Source organism: Acanthochromis polyacanthus, chromosome 20 (genome assembly GCF_021347895.1).
Source record: "Acanthochromis polyacanthus isolate Apoly-LR-REF ecotype Palm Island chromosome 20, KAUST_Apoly_ChrSc, whole genome shotgun sequence".
Classification (NCBI taxonomy): domain Eukaryota; kingdom Metazoa; phylum Chordata; class Actinopteri; family Pomacentridae; genus Acanthochromis; species Acanthochromis polyacanthus.
Window position 1 is genome coordinate 8550278 of NC_067132.1, and position 15397 is coordinate 8565674.

The following is a 15397-nucleotide window of genomic DNA, read 5'->3' on the forward strand; positions in this document are numbered from 1 at the left end:
ACACAGTAATAGGCAGGCGCTCATAACGTTCTGTCTGATCGGTGTATCTCAGTGTATAGTGTCCTGGAGTTCTCAGTCACCTCCTCATCTGTTACATCTAGTTTCAAAGGACCAAGATGGCAACAGCCAAATGCCAAATTTGAAGCTTCAAAGCATGACATCACTGTGTGTGTGTCGGCCTTTATGTTTTGTCTGTCATGGCATTGTTTCTGGAAAGAGACGTTGTTGATCAAATTTGAAAAATAAAGTGTCAGTCAAAATTGAAAAATTTTTAAAAGGAAAAAGCAAAACAAAATTTAATGCATGCAACAATCTCTTAATGCTGTGTTTTTTCAGTCTGACATGTAAGAAAGCAAATGGACCATGTGGATTAAACTCTAAAGTGTTTTTACAGTAATGAAAGCCATGTCCATAGCCTAACTCAAACAAACTACAAGTTTAATCAATAACTTACCCTGGCTGGAGAGTTAATTTCCACCAAATGTAGGACAAACTTTGAGAAAAAGAAGGAAACAAAAAGCAACAACAAACAAAAGAAATTGCAAATGAGTGTCTATTTCCATTCACTACCCTTAACTTACACAGATATTCTGCTAGTTATATTATTTCTTTACATACATTAGCTGTTAACTATGTTTTCACAGCTATTTGTTGTGTCTTTTGTGGAGCACAAACTTCAGTGGACATTGAAATCACAAGTCCATGTTATTGTAATTTAAGCACTGTTTTTCTCTGTGTTTTTTTAAATGTAGGCTTCAAGAATGTAATTTGAAACGTACATAAGGTCGTAGATGGAAACACACCTAGTAAGTTTTTGTTGTTGTTTGTAAGACTGTAAACTGTCTCTACCTCACATGTTATTCAGCTTAAACTGTCATTTTATCAGCTGATCAAAGCAAAAAGCTGCTAAGAATCTGAAATATACGCAAAAAATGTCACACATGCCTATTTTATTTTATTGTTTTTGTGCTTTGTGTTTGAATGACTGAAGCTTTAAGGTCTGCAGACATGAATGGGAGCCAGTATGAAAGTCCCACATCAGCATTCTCAGCTTGTCTGTACATGATATAAGCTCATGCTACTATAAATAATGCAGGGTTGCTCAGCGTTAACAGACATTTTGCACAATTTCACCCATTATCTGCACCGGTTCAGTAATGACTCATAATTTTTCTGTCACAGAAGAAGAGAGACTGTAATGGACAATAGTGTCATTCTACTAACTCAAAAAAAAAGTTGAAAAGCGAAAAAAGAAAGGATTTTAAAGCAGAAAGTTAGGAGCTATGATGGCAGGACACACCCCTTCATACAGTGTGTCACCCCCCCTCAGGCCCATTCCCCTCTGTGCTGTGATGGCTCCTCTGTCTTGGGAGAGCTTATAGCTGTCTCTCAGGTATCCTCAGCTAAGACTTTAATCTCAGCCAGAAACTAGAGCCACACACAGCACTAATGGGCCATAATGGCTGACAAAAACCCACGGAACAACCTGCAGGGCTCTCTGGCTTTTCACAATCTGCTAATTCCACTGTCTCAGCCTCGCTCACCCTGGACTCATTCACCCTCTGCCTCTCTTTATCTCTCTGTCTTCCTTCCTGCGCCTTTTTTTCCCTTTTCTTCTTCTCACTGATATTCTCTCATACCTCTGATCTTACTCTCTCCGTCTGTGCTGGCATTGGGCAGGTCTGTCAGCAGCACTTGATTCCACGCTCGGCTGCATACTTGTGTCTGACTGAAGGTTTGTTTTGGGACCTGCTGACACCCCCACTTAACAGATTCTTCTAATGTGTGCGGGTGTGTGTGTGTGTAAGAGCATCTTTGTGGGTGTGTGTTAGTTAACCTGTACACATAAAGAGGCTGTGAGTGTGTTTGCATGTGGTTTTATCACAGTGATATATGTCCATAAATGTGTTTGTAGCTGTGTAGGCATGTGCATCCACCCACAGTGCATCAGTCACTGTCACTTCTGATGTAAAACACTGAGCAGAGTGGCAGCAGCTCCACAGCTGAGGGCCTTTTGACAACAACTCCCTTTGTTGGCCTTTCTCTTGACTTAAGAGCTTTTCTCCTTCAGTAACCTGAACAGTTTATTATCCACAGCAGCCATTCAGCGGCACAATGCGGGTGTGGCGAAGGCTCCACAAGTAGCAAGAGAGGCGGAGGAGGCTTTGCAAGCTGTGTTTGTTTGTTGCTGCCGTTAAATCAGTTTGACCTCCCTCAAAAAATGTTGCGCTTCAGTCGCAGCAACCCAGAATATGGTTTGTTTTCGTGGTCAGTTGGATTTGTGTGCTTTTGTTTGTGTTTTTGGTGATCTTGACAGTCACTGCAGTGATGTAGGGCCCACATCCAAGCATATGAAGTGGAAAGTGTGTTAACACCAGGCGTGTAGTGCAGCATAAATCCCCAGAAAAACAGTCGACAGTGTGACATTTTTCTTATCCTTAAGATTAGAACTCAAAACATTTTTGTTTCAGTCAACTTTATCTCTCTTGTGTCTGATCTATCTTTAGTTAAAGCAAAGTCTTGTCTTTCTCAAATAAACTACAATAACTTCAAGAACATTTTATTCTGTTTTTATCAGGATGTATGAGTGCTTTAATCTTAAATTATAGTTGGACATTTTGGAGAAACACACACTTCTCTCTGTTGTTAGTACAAAGCCTGTTGCTAAAAGTAACCAAATCCACCGATCAGCACCATGAGAGTATTATTGTTACTTGAATGAGTAATCGTTAATTGATTATTTTACATAATAATCAAATCAAGGTATTTATGATAATGGAAAAGTTGAGGATTGCTGTACATCCAAACAAATTACCCATTCCTCATTAAGTCAATTCAGTGCATGTAAATCATTGTGTATTTTACTGTTGCTGGAGCTTTAAATTTGGCATCTGTGGTAACATTCTTGTAATTTTTGCACTTTTAATGATGCAGTTTCTGATTAAATTCATACAAACGTTGCCAAAGATGAAGCGGGAAGCAACTGTAAGCAACAAAGATACATTAGGCTTCAGCAGCTAAGAATAGAACCAAAAAAACCCTGAAGCCGTCCAAGAATAGTGTAAGTAGAAGAACTAGTCCAAAACAGGAAGCGATCAACAACAAGACATAGGTCATAAATATCTGTGTAATTACTGTCACTGCCATCAGAGGAAGACAAAAGTTCCACACTATAAGTTTAACTGCACAGTCGTTTACTGCTGTTTTATATTTCTGTTACTCTGAATTTTCAGTTGCTGAGAAGCAACAAATGGGAGCTCCACAGTTTTACATGAATGTCTTTTGATTTTACAGCTAATATTAAAAGGGACAGTTGAAAGAAACTGTCAGCCTGTGGAAAAACAATCACGTTCTCTCATTCAATTTGAACAGTTATTGGATTATTACTGGTTCAGGTGGTTAAATATCAACTTAAGGACATTTAACTTATTATTTCACATTAAGGACATCTGAAAAGAGAAAAAAGCATGTCATGGACCAGAATTTACAGATTCATCTACTATCTTACTCAATAGAAACTGACTACACCAGAGATTCCTCTGAAACATAAACGTTTTGTTGTGGTTTTCATTTTCAGATTTAATTTCTTGTCTTCATCCTTCAATAAGGATTTTATGTCATATTTTTCTTCATCAAAATTAATACCGTCAAATGAATACTTTGGTCAATTTAGGTTTCTGTTTTGAACAGTTTTTGGAACTTCCACACAGCTTTGATTTTATGTTTTTCAGTACAATACAAAAAAGTAGGTGAGAAAACTTGCTTGAGCTCATATTATCTGGAACAAAGTGAGAGAACTATCTTTCTTAGCATGTTGTAAAATAAAAACAGCTCTAAACCATTACTAACCACTGAAAGGAGTTTCCAGCATTAAAATAGTGTGATATAGCAATACCAAGCAAGTACTTAGGTGTGAATGTTTTATTCTTCAAAAATCCAGTTTATTTTGGTGGTTGGTTACCGTTTGTGGTTTACCTTTTGATTCCTATGATTCATAGAGAACCATTGAAATAGCTTGAGTATCTGATCTACTGACACACTGGCACATCCTATATCATTTCTAGGTAATTCATTCCCTCTTCCGTCTTCTTTTCCCACTGTAATATTATCATGAAGGTACTGACTGAGTCATCTAACCACAAAAGCCGCCAGAAACCAACCAAATGACAGGCTCCTGGAGCCAAGCAGCATGGGAGTTAGAGGCAGGCTGGGAGGAAACGCTAGCCACCATTGTGTTAAAAGAGACGCCGAATTGGAGAAAACAATGCGGACAGTACTTCTGTAGACAAACAGGCGTCAAGCTGTCACTCAGATGTGGTGTCAAACAGACGCCTACTAGCTTTTGGTGCTGCTGCCAGGTGATGCAACATGAGGTTGTGTAAATGTGTGTGTGTGTGTGTGTGTGTGTGTGTGTGTGTGTGTGTGTGTGTGTGTGTGTGTGTGTGTGTGTGTGTGTGTGCGTGCGTGCGTGCGTGCGTGCGTGTGTGTGTGTGTGTGTGCGTGTGTGTGCGTGTGTGTGTGTGTGTGTGTGAGGTTTGAGTAAATATTGGTAGAAAAATCACAATTTTTTTCAAAATATTACTCACAGGGGGCAATAGAATTTTCCACTGACATTTAGTCTAGCTGTCCAGTTGTCCAGTTGCACCATCCATACTTAGGCTGCAGTAGACCATTATTACTCCGCCAAGGAATGTAAATTTGTCTGTCTGTCTGTCTGTGCGCAACATTACTCAAAAATGAATTTGGATGAAATTTTTAGGGAAGGTGAGAAATGACATAAGGACCAACTGATTAGATTTTGGCACTGATGTGGCTTATAGTCTGGATCCATGGATTCATAAAGGACTTCTGTATCATTGTGAGACCCACGTGGTGTCACTGTAATTATGACTACAAGTGAACACTACATCAGTGGCCTGCTGACAATCACATGATTGTGATCCCAGTACAAGTCCACTTCAGCGGACTTATCTATCTGAAATCATACAACGACTGAGCAGCCTTGGTGGAGTACTGCGCTCTCTGAGTGCTTTTCTTGTCTGACATTGCCACGGAGGCTTCTATATTGGCCAACATTCGTGTTGGGCTTGTACTGTTGAGTCTACTGAATGTACTGAATCTCCTTCAGGAAAATGTGCATTTGTTGCTCCATTACTGCAATCAGTGAAGACGCATTCATTATGTATGTCATTTAATCAGCCCACCTCTACATCAGTGTACTTCTAGCTTGGAAAATCCAAACTGAATCTCCATGTAATCTCCTATTTCCATGTTAGGAGATACAGGAGAATCAGTTTGGCATTGGGCGAACTGAATCGCGTTTCCCTCCCAGGAAAGTTTGGTACCACCAATCATAGCACGGGAGGCGGGAGTTAATGCTGCGTCATCTTCCGACGATGAGGAGACAGTGGATGGCTCGTTACTTTCGGCTTCTTGCCATTGTTTGTACAGAGGAAAATCCCGTTCCAAACGTGTGAGTAAATTTAAGCAACTTTTTCACATACGCACCGACTTGGTTTGGCTCCGATTTAAAGTTATTCCTAACACCGCTAATCGTTCGGAAGGAGTCTTTTGTTGCGTAGCCTTTTCAAAAATAAGTGTTGTACTTGAGAGCACCCCATGTATTCGCAGATTTTTGTGACAAAAACGGCAGTAATCATTCACCGCGACGCTTTCTCGGCTGCATGCCATTGTTGTTTGGACTACATGGACTTCAAGGTCGATTTGTTTGTGCGTCACATCCATGTTAGGCTGATTGGTTCTTTCTCGTTCAAGCTGCATTCGTTAGCCCCTCCTTTTTAAAATCGTCTCGTATCATCACAGTGCCAGAATGCCTTTATTTGTATTTATATTAATGCATAAATAAAGTCAGTCTGGATTTTCCAGGCAAGTGTACTTCTTCTGGTCTGTGGAGGAACGGGTAGTGGTCACGTGGGGTGTGCCTCTCCAAAGTTACATTGCAGACCACCGGCTTGGCAGCATACTACAGCGTTTTCAGTCCTTCCAGCGTTCCAATGTAAATGCAGATTTTTTTTTCCACTCCATTGTCGTGTAAACCCAACAAGGCAAAGAAAAAAAAACTGTGTTTTCAGGTAAAACGTCATGTAAACAGGACCTTATACATGTAACTTTTAGAAAAGAGGCACCACTGTCATAGGTGACAATTCTGTGCTAATTCTGAAATATCATATTACCATAAGCAGGGTGTCTGCAGATGATCTTCCTAAAGCTTCTTCAACATTTATCAAAGTCTCAGCTCCCCTCAGCTTGCTGGTGCATGCCTTCCTTGGAATCTTTCCACTGTTTTTTGACCACTAGATAAGTTCCATCAGTCACTGTCTTCTACCAAATTACACCTAAACAATGCTGGACCCCTCAGAGTCTAGTGGCCTCCCTGGCTTCCATCAAAGTCACACAGAATCTCCCATTTTCCTCCCATTTGCAGGAAACTCCAGTAAGTCTGGGAAACGAGGTTCTAAGGTTTCATAAATCATGTTTGCTCTCCTGAAAAAGGAGGGTGGGATGTGTGTGCATATCCATTCACTGTGTGGAGCTGGACTCATTAGGAGGCTGTATCAGACTGTAGCTCTCCCTCTTGACCAAAACTTCTTCCTCTCCACCCAACCAATCACAACATGACCCTGGACAGAGCTGGTTTTAATCAGCACGAGTGTGTGTGTATAGGTTCTGCTTTGGGAATATTTATAGCCACAGTGTGTCCTTATGTCTCCTTCTCTTACATTCATTCATTCAAAAAAATTCTTTCTAATTGATGTAAAGTAACTTTAAGCATCACAGCATAATTTTAGTCCAGGAATGTGCAGCTACAAAGACAAAGTGCCCTCAGAAAGCTAACATCCCTCCAACATTCCCTGACAGCTTTGGCTTGGCACTACATACCATTTCATTTCAATCCAGTATGGAAAAAACATTTGCGGGGGAAGCCATTCTCATGCCACAGCTTGATGTGCTGCCTTTTTCAAGCTATTTTGGACCAGATTCGTGGACAAAAAAAAAAACTCCCTGTGTCTGTGCCTCCTGCACTAGTAGATCTGAATGTGTGGAGGAACCTTGATGGATGTTCACAGATTTGATTCAGCAGGACAGCAGAGAGGTGAACTTGCACAGTTTCACAGCTTCGCTATACTGTCAAAAGACACGAGTTTGACATAAAAGCAATCATTTAAATCTTATCTGACTTTTCCTCGGCTGACCCTGAGCTTAAATAGTTTGCTTTGTGTAAATAGCTTGCTTGTGCTTTGTTGTTTTATTTTACATTCTGTGTTTGTTTCTTGCTAAAGTTGCATCTGAAATCACTGTCCATTCCACTATATAGAGCGCTATATTTACCAACCGCCATTTTATTTGAATGTCCGAATGATTGTTGGTGTCTTCAAATGGAACCCATGATCTTGTAATAACAACATGGGAAGACGTGATGCCTTCAAATTAAATTGTTGATGAGAAAAGTCCATAGTAATGTCCCTCTTTTGTGGTATTTATGAATGGAAGTTTGAAAGTTCAAAGTTTATAAGTTGTCTTTTTTAGAAATAAACAGAGGCTGTGGAAATTCAATTTTCATTGAATAGCTGGTAGTATATCGCAATTTTAGCTATAAGAAGATTTTCTTTTTTCTTTTTCTTCCAACCATTTGATTGCTAAATGGTTAGCCTCGATGGCTTCTAAACCCTAACAGACACGTGCATGTTGCTGTTGCTCAGCGGCAGAGTTTTCATGCCTTAGGGTCAATGTTACCACTTAAGCACTAAACGTTTAACTTCAGTTGTGAACTATGAGAACACCAGTACTCGGAAACGGCAATATGGATGTTAATAGAAGCCACTGTGACCAATCATTTACTGCAACAGGATAGAGAGTGAAAAGGGTAACGTAGGAAATACAAAGCATGTTGAAATGATGAGGCTGTTGGGATGTCAACAATGTCAAATTAAAAATAACACAATAAACATGACCCAATTTAAAGGCATCGTGTAAATTTGTTCACTATACAGTACCACTGAGAATTCTAAAGTGCATTCTGATATCAATCCCATAAAGTAGTCCACTACTTTGTACAGATGCCAAAATAGACTCTTTTTAACTGCAGAAACTTGCAAGAAGTACCAGCTTTTAGGGAGCACCAGGCCTGTTTACATGCTCCAACTGCACGAACTCTCCTGTAGAACCTCTTTCAGGGCAGAAAGAAGTCCCTACTTCAAGGTAGGAACTTCTAAAAGACCCAGATAAACTGTTGTGTGTTGGTTTTGTTGATAACTTGTTAAACTTGAATAACACATCAACTACCAATTTATGCTACCAGTCATAAGTTTGGACACACTTTCTCAATCAAATGAATGAGAAAGTGTGTCCAAACTTTTCACTGGTAGTGTACATGCCCTCTTGATGTCCTCCCTGCATCAAAATCAATAATGTAAAAGTCACCATATAGGCCAACAAAGCAAACCCTTCATTGTTCTATGTCTTTATAGAACTGGAGATACATCCAGTAATTACTATTTGTTCTTGTTTTAACAAACCAGGGGCTGACGTTTCTATTGGATCCTACACTCTAATTTAAACAGAAAAGTTGAGAGAGACATTGAGTGTCCATTATGTTAGGAGACATTAGTAAGTAAACACAGATGAGATTTAACTTGCTCTGTGTTAACATTCTCTTGCTGAGAAGACAAAGCATGTTTCCTACTAAGACTTCTTCCTAATGGTTTCTCCTTTTTCATTGCTCTTCTACTGTTACTGTCATTCATCTTTCTCTGGTGTTGTCATTCTTTCTCCGAAATTTTATTATTTTCGTCCATGGTTCCCCTCTTTTTCAATCTCTCTCTTAACCCTACATTTGCTCACTCTGTCCCTCTCTCAGTCTCTCTTTACCAAGCAGACTATAATCTTGGCTTGGGCTCCAGCATCTCCTCCTACCCTTCAATCTTGTGCAGCCATAATTATGGCCACACCAAGCAGAGAGGCTTCTAAATCATTCAGAGATGGTTTGGCTTCCTGACTCCTTATTTTTTTCCCTCCTCTCTTTCTTAAATAAAGTGGGAGAGAAGCTCCATTTGGGCTTGTTCTGAAGGCTAAATTATAACTGTGCAGATTGACGTTCCTCTCTTGCTGAGTCGCCTTTTGATATTTTATCTTGCACTATTTTGAGCGCTTTATAAAAAAAGATGGGTCGACGTTATAGGGGGGAAAATGTGGGTTCCAGCTCTCAGGCAGACTTTTCTAAGCTCCTGTCACTTAGTTTGAACTCCTAGACATCGTTTCAAAAAGGCTCCAGTTTTTGACTTTTATAACTTCACTTTTTGACAATGGACCCTTGAATATTCTGTGACAACTGAATGACTCTTCGCCACATAATTGCTCCAACTATAGTGCCCAACTTGTGGAATCTTTAACCCTTTGAGTCCTAAGCTGTTTTGCCAAAGTTCAGTCACTTAACAGGCTTATGGAATAATCATTACTCTGTAATGGCTTTGCTAGACACGTCATATTAACGTTAATATATTTTATGACTTTACCACCAGGGTTCCCATCATGCATTGGATGCAAGAAATGTAAGGGTGCAATGGAGTAAGTGTTGAACCTTAGGTGGATGATTTAAAATTATAGAAATTATAGAAAACTTTTTAGCCCTCTGCACCACAGAGAGTCACGGTTCATTAGCTACAGGGATCAATGCTTCACAGCAAACAACTTGAAGAAAGGAACCTAAATTAATTAAAAGGCAAAGTTTAAGGTAAGACAGAGCAACAATATTATGGACTTTTTTCCTAATTAAACATCAAAGAAACAGCTATTATTAGCAACAGCAAGTTGTGCTCAACCAAACCTGATTTGTGTATTTTGGCTTAAATGAGCAACTTTTGTTTCGTGTTAGAAGTGTTTAATGCTTCATATTACCGGAGGCTGATTGAGGTTAATTCCTGGCTTGCTAATGTGTATCTGTCTCACATTAAGGCCAGTAACCTGCATGGCATGCACTTCACTTTGACCTGATAACCTGCAGAGAGGAGGAGGAGAAATGACACAGCGAGCAGAGATAGGCAGACAGATAGGAGTGCTGTGCTGGTGGAAGGACAAGGAGAGTAAAACAAAACATGAAACAAACGGAGGAAAGACAAAGGTGGTGGAGGTGGGTGGGTGACATGAAACAAGGCGTCCATGTTTTCTATCTGCTGCACATCAGTTTGTGATCTTCTGTAAATACATTTCATATAAGTTTATTTGCCCAGACCGAATCCCTGCGATGGGAAGAAAAACAAAGTTCAAACGCCACTAATGTGATTATGGTGAGATCAGAAGACAGATCCTATCACTCCCCTCGCTTCAAAAACACAGAGTCGCACCACGAACTCCACAAGCCACCCCTCACATGTGACAGCCGCGGTGTATGAAATGAACAGAGCGGAGGCAGTGTGTACTGATTGAATCAAAAAGGAGGCAGCATGCTTGTGATGTACAAACGAAGCAAACAGATATTAAAAATGGATTTCTTGTAGCATTGAGCCCTTGTTTAAAAGCTAATGAACCTTGCAAAGTACTATTTGCAGTTACAGTAAAACATCACATGGTTCACTGTGGAAGTCCAGGGGTTAGACAGTAAATGACAAAAAAATAATGCAGACAGCAACCCACTGATGTGACTTTATGTGAGGTTGATTTGGAAACAACACAACAAAAAATGGCACATAAGAGACAATTCTAAAGTATGGTTGAAAAAGCAAAGCAGCTTTACTCAATTCTCAAGACTCTAAATGAAAAGTTTGTGATGAATTGTGTTAATAGATTTCACATCAGGATTTGTGTAATAGCACAATCAATTGACAGTTCAGTATGTATGTCTTTTTGGAGTCACAGTTTGGCAAATTTTTGTTCACTTTAAAATATGCATAAAGTATTTTTTTCATGTATTGTCCGAGAATGATAACAGCTCACTGACTACTGTTCCTGCAGTGACAGTTGAGGCCCTCTGATTATACACACTGATGACTGTGTTTCCATGGACTTAAGTGTCCTGATCATGACGGTTTATTGATAACAGAACCAGCACTGCTGTTTCCTTTGTTCTCGTGAACTGTTCACCTGCGTTACACAGCTGGTGAAAGAATGCTCTGCTGAAATTTTCTTTCTGCTTAAGGTCAAGAGCTCCACAGTAGGGACCTTTTCCCATCAGTCTCAGCTGCATCACCTGCTGCCTTGTCCTTGACACTGGTCAAGGTGGAGGATGTTTCATATTTTCTGTTGCTCTTGTCTCACATTGCTGTCAATAATATGGATAAACCAAATTGATAACCATGATGTTGGCATTTAATTTACAGTTTGATTCATAGCTGCAGAAATGTCAGATTAGACTGCTGGTATATGTTATAAACATCAAGGCACCGCACAGATAATCAGTAAGCAGGATATTAGTATTTATTATGTATACAGGAATATGAATAACCAGATTTCTCTGTGCTCCATGTTAATGCTAAATCTTGATTATGATCAATATCAGAATAAACCTCATAACCAATGTTTTGGCATGCATAAAACAAAACAAATTTGAAAATAATGTTTACATTCAGTGCTAACTCCACATGACGGCTGGTACATTTACCATTACAGTGTGAAAAGAACAGGCCCAAGTTCAAGCTGTCTAGGAAGACCAATTTAAACATGTAGTGAGTTCACACATCACATTAAATTAAAAGACTAGCTTTAAAGTCTCAGCCTTCTAATGTTCTTTATCACATTTAAAAAAAAACAACTGGTGCACTGAAAGACACATGGAATGCACAGAAGCATGGACTTATGGCTGTCACTGTTTGGAATACAGGGTGTACTGAGTGGATAACTGAGATAATTACACAAATACATTTTAAATTGCTGCAGAATAGCAGCAGGCATGCAGTGACGTTTGAAAGTTTAGGGAGGGAGACTGATGCTTTTGAATGACCTCAGGCCATACCTGTAATAGTACATATAAGATAAGATAAGATAAGATAAGATAGACTTTATTAATCTCACAAAGGAGAAATTTAACATTACATATGCTGACAGACTTCATAGTGGAATAGTTCCTCCTTTCTACAGCTGCCACAGAGCAGTTCTGCTCTAAAAGGACAAAATCTGAAGTCTTTGTTTGATGGAAAACATTTAGTTTTTTAAAAACTTTAGAGACAGAAAAAGTTTAAAGGCAGAATTTGCCAAATCTTCAGTAATGAAAGATAATAAGAGTGGCTAATAAACGTTCCAGCATGCGTGTGGCCAAAAAAGTATTTAATCATGATATTAAAATTCTTTTGATTCAGACATGAACTGTCTTTGAAGAGTTATGGAAACACCCAGCTTAGTGCAATTTCTGACTTTTACTGGACAGTAAATCATTTTTTTAAACATGAGACCAAAACGTATACTTGACAGTGAATTTCCGTAATGGACTGCATGTCTAAAAGGTGCTTTATGAACTACACTTTACACGTAAAATGTACAGTGTATCCATTCATACCATTTCCTCATGTTTCTAATATTTGTCCTCCACAGAGCATACGTAATATGTTTAGAATTTCCCTACCAGTGTTTTATGACAGTATATTTTTTAATCTTGCATGCTAACCACAGGGACATGCTGCTGATCATATACCTCCCTTCTGCATTACACCACACACGGCCACAGTAACCCTGCACAATGACTCCCATTTACAGCGCCTGCTGGCTCTCTGTGCTCCGAGCTGAGAGGCATTAACATTGAAACGCCATCAAAGCTTCAGAGGGATCTCTGAGGAGACGGGAGCTTTACGGTCCATCTCCAGCTGCCGGCTCCCGCTTAGCTCCCTCACACCTCTACGTGTCAAACAGGCTCCAGGGCCAGTGCTGCAGCACAACACGAGGAAAAGACGGTGGTAGGTGGGAGCGGTGGGAGGGGTGTTACATAGTCTCTATATTATATTAGTGTTCATTCATGAGCTGGAAGGGAGAAACGTGCCAAGAGTTGGCAGAAAACAGCTCAGCTAGCTTCCATTCACTCCCCTTTCTCTCTGGATGAGAGACAGGCTGTGTTTATGGCCTCTGTTGGTGATTTAACAGGGTACATGACCTTGGGGGAAACTGGAGTTTGGAAACAATGTGGGGCAATATGGGAAAAATCAAAACATAACTCCGGTAGAGCAACACTGTAGGTTATGTAAACACATCCTGCTCACACTGCCGGTGTAATTTAGCGATGGTGGGGTAATGGGAATGTGTTGTAGGTTGGGCACATGGCACAACTGCAGGAGGTACACTGTGCAGCCTTCAGTACATTATAAACGTACTATTGCGTGTAATTGTAGCATTTTGCAGGCTATATGTCAGAGCTATGGGCTGAGAGTAATTTTAAGAATAATATACTTTTTTATTGCAACACAAGATAAAATCTCTTGAAAAGTGACACACTCAGAAAAAATCTTTTCACCTCAGTGCTCCCTGAGCAGCTGCCTCCTCATCTACTCACATCTGGATTCATTCACCAAAACATTTTCAATGGCCTTACTGTTCACACAGCACACTTTAACCACCCTGTCTGAGACAAACCAGGGCTTTAATGAATGAACAAATAAAAGCAAGGTCTATCTCTGGGTTTATCCTAAGTAGTACAGGTGCACCGAGGATAAGGCTGAGGGGAGGGAGACGCTGTCTGTGGGCTGGTGATGATAGAACAGCTCGTGAGGGAGTGTGTGGACAGAGATAGTAAGAGCAGAGAGTGTGCAGCTGATGCACCACCTGCAGCCTGTTGCGACTTATCATCTCCCATCTGGCCCCTGGAGGACAGGCAGAGGAGGCACCTGACTCAGCCAGACAGCCTAGCGAGGGGAGCCTCTCAGTGACCGGGAGGTGGTGGTGGGTGGGGGCGGTGGGGACATTATGCCTGACTCTGGACACATGGAGCCAGTTTGCCTCACTAAAAGCTAGTGTCATGTCTGCAGCATCTCTACCTTGTCATTATCTGTCCCTGCATGCCCTAATTTCAGCCCCCATGGCTCCCTGGGACACCTATAATGATGGCAGCACAGAGAGGAGTGCTGGTGCCAATGGAACAGGCCCCGGGGCCAACAGTGGTGAGTCACACAGTAACAAGGAGGGATGAGCACGCAACCTAGCTGGACTTTCAGATGCAGGGAGAATGAAAGGTTGCACATGGCATCGACACGCACTACAACACGCAAACCACTACCTCCGCTTCCCGTCCCACCAGTCATCAGATCCATAATTGGTTGGGGATCGTGCCCCTTAGCCTGGGGACCTGCAGGCCACTCAGGCCCTGTCTGGGACTGAGGCCTGTGGAACTGCTGCATCCAGGACTAATTCAAAGCTCTGCTGAGCCCAGCGCCCCGCCAGGCGCTCCACTTTAATGTCAAGGGGGCATGGACGAAGCCTACGGTGCGCTGTGCAATTATCAAGCATGATGGGACATGGTGAGAGGAGAACATCTGGCACTGGTGGACGGGGGCGGGACGCACCTCCAGCCTCCCCCCTCCACCCCCTGTTCTTCTGCACAGGAGAGGTTTTCCTTTGATCTCCAGCTGGAGCTGTCTGCTGTGCCTCTCCAGATCAATCACACCGACGCTGGATTATCTTAGCCGTCAGTATCGTCATACTGTACCGGAGTCGGCCATCTTGTAGAGTAAAACACACATTAAAGGTTTTCTGGGCCAGAGGTAAGAGTGGGCTGTGTTCACCTATTAACCCTGCTCCTGCTGTACACCGCCCAGCAGGTCTCCTTCTACTCACAGACATTTCTCCTGCTGCAGTCAGCAGTCCTGCTGTCTGTCTCTATTTATCAATTTTCCCACTGGCAGACAGACAGACGGACTCCCAGATACTGAGAACAGGGTTATAGTTTAACTTCAAAGTGCCCTGCACTGTAACCAATATTGAACGTTTCTTACTGGGGGATAATTCACTGTCCAAATGAAAACAAACTGCTCTGTCATTACAACAAAGGACGTTTATGCTTCATAGGCTCTTTCCATAATTAATTCAGATCTAATAACACAACACATGGTGTGAGGTGTGTCACAGACAGCATAACATTTGCACAACACCTCTGTCTGTTTATACGGCTGATGTCTAATGTCTTCCTATGATTAGAGCTGTGAAAACAGACCAAAGACATAACAAATGAGTGAGTCTTTCACAGACATGTGTTCACCAGTGAAGACCGCCATCTTGTCATGTTTAGGACGTTATAGAGCCATGTGACATCATATTCCTGACTCGCGGGCACACTGTCCTTTGTCCAATTAGGGATGTTGTGGAGTAAGGTAATGGAAAACGGATGTGTCCGCTAAAACAGAAAAAAATAACATAAAGGAATGGCTTAATTGGAAAGTTAAACAAAATAGTTCAGTAAATCTCTGTG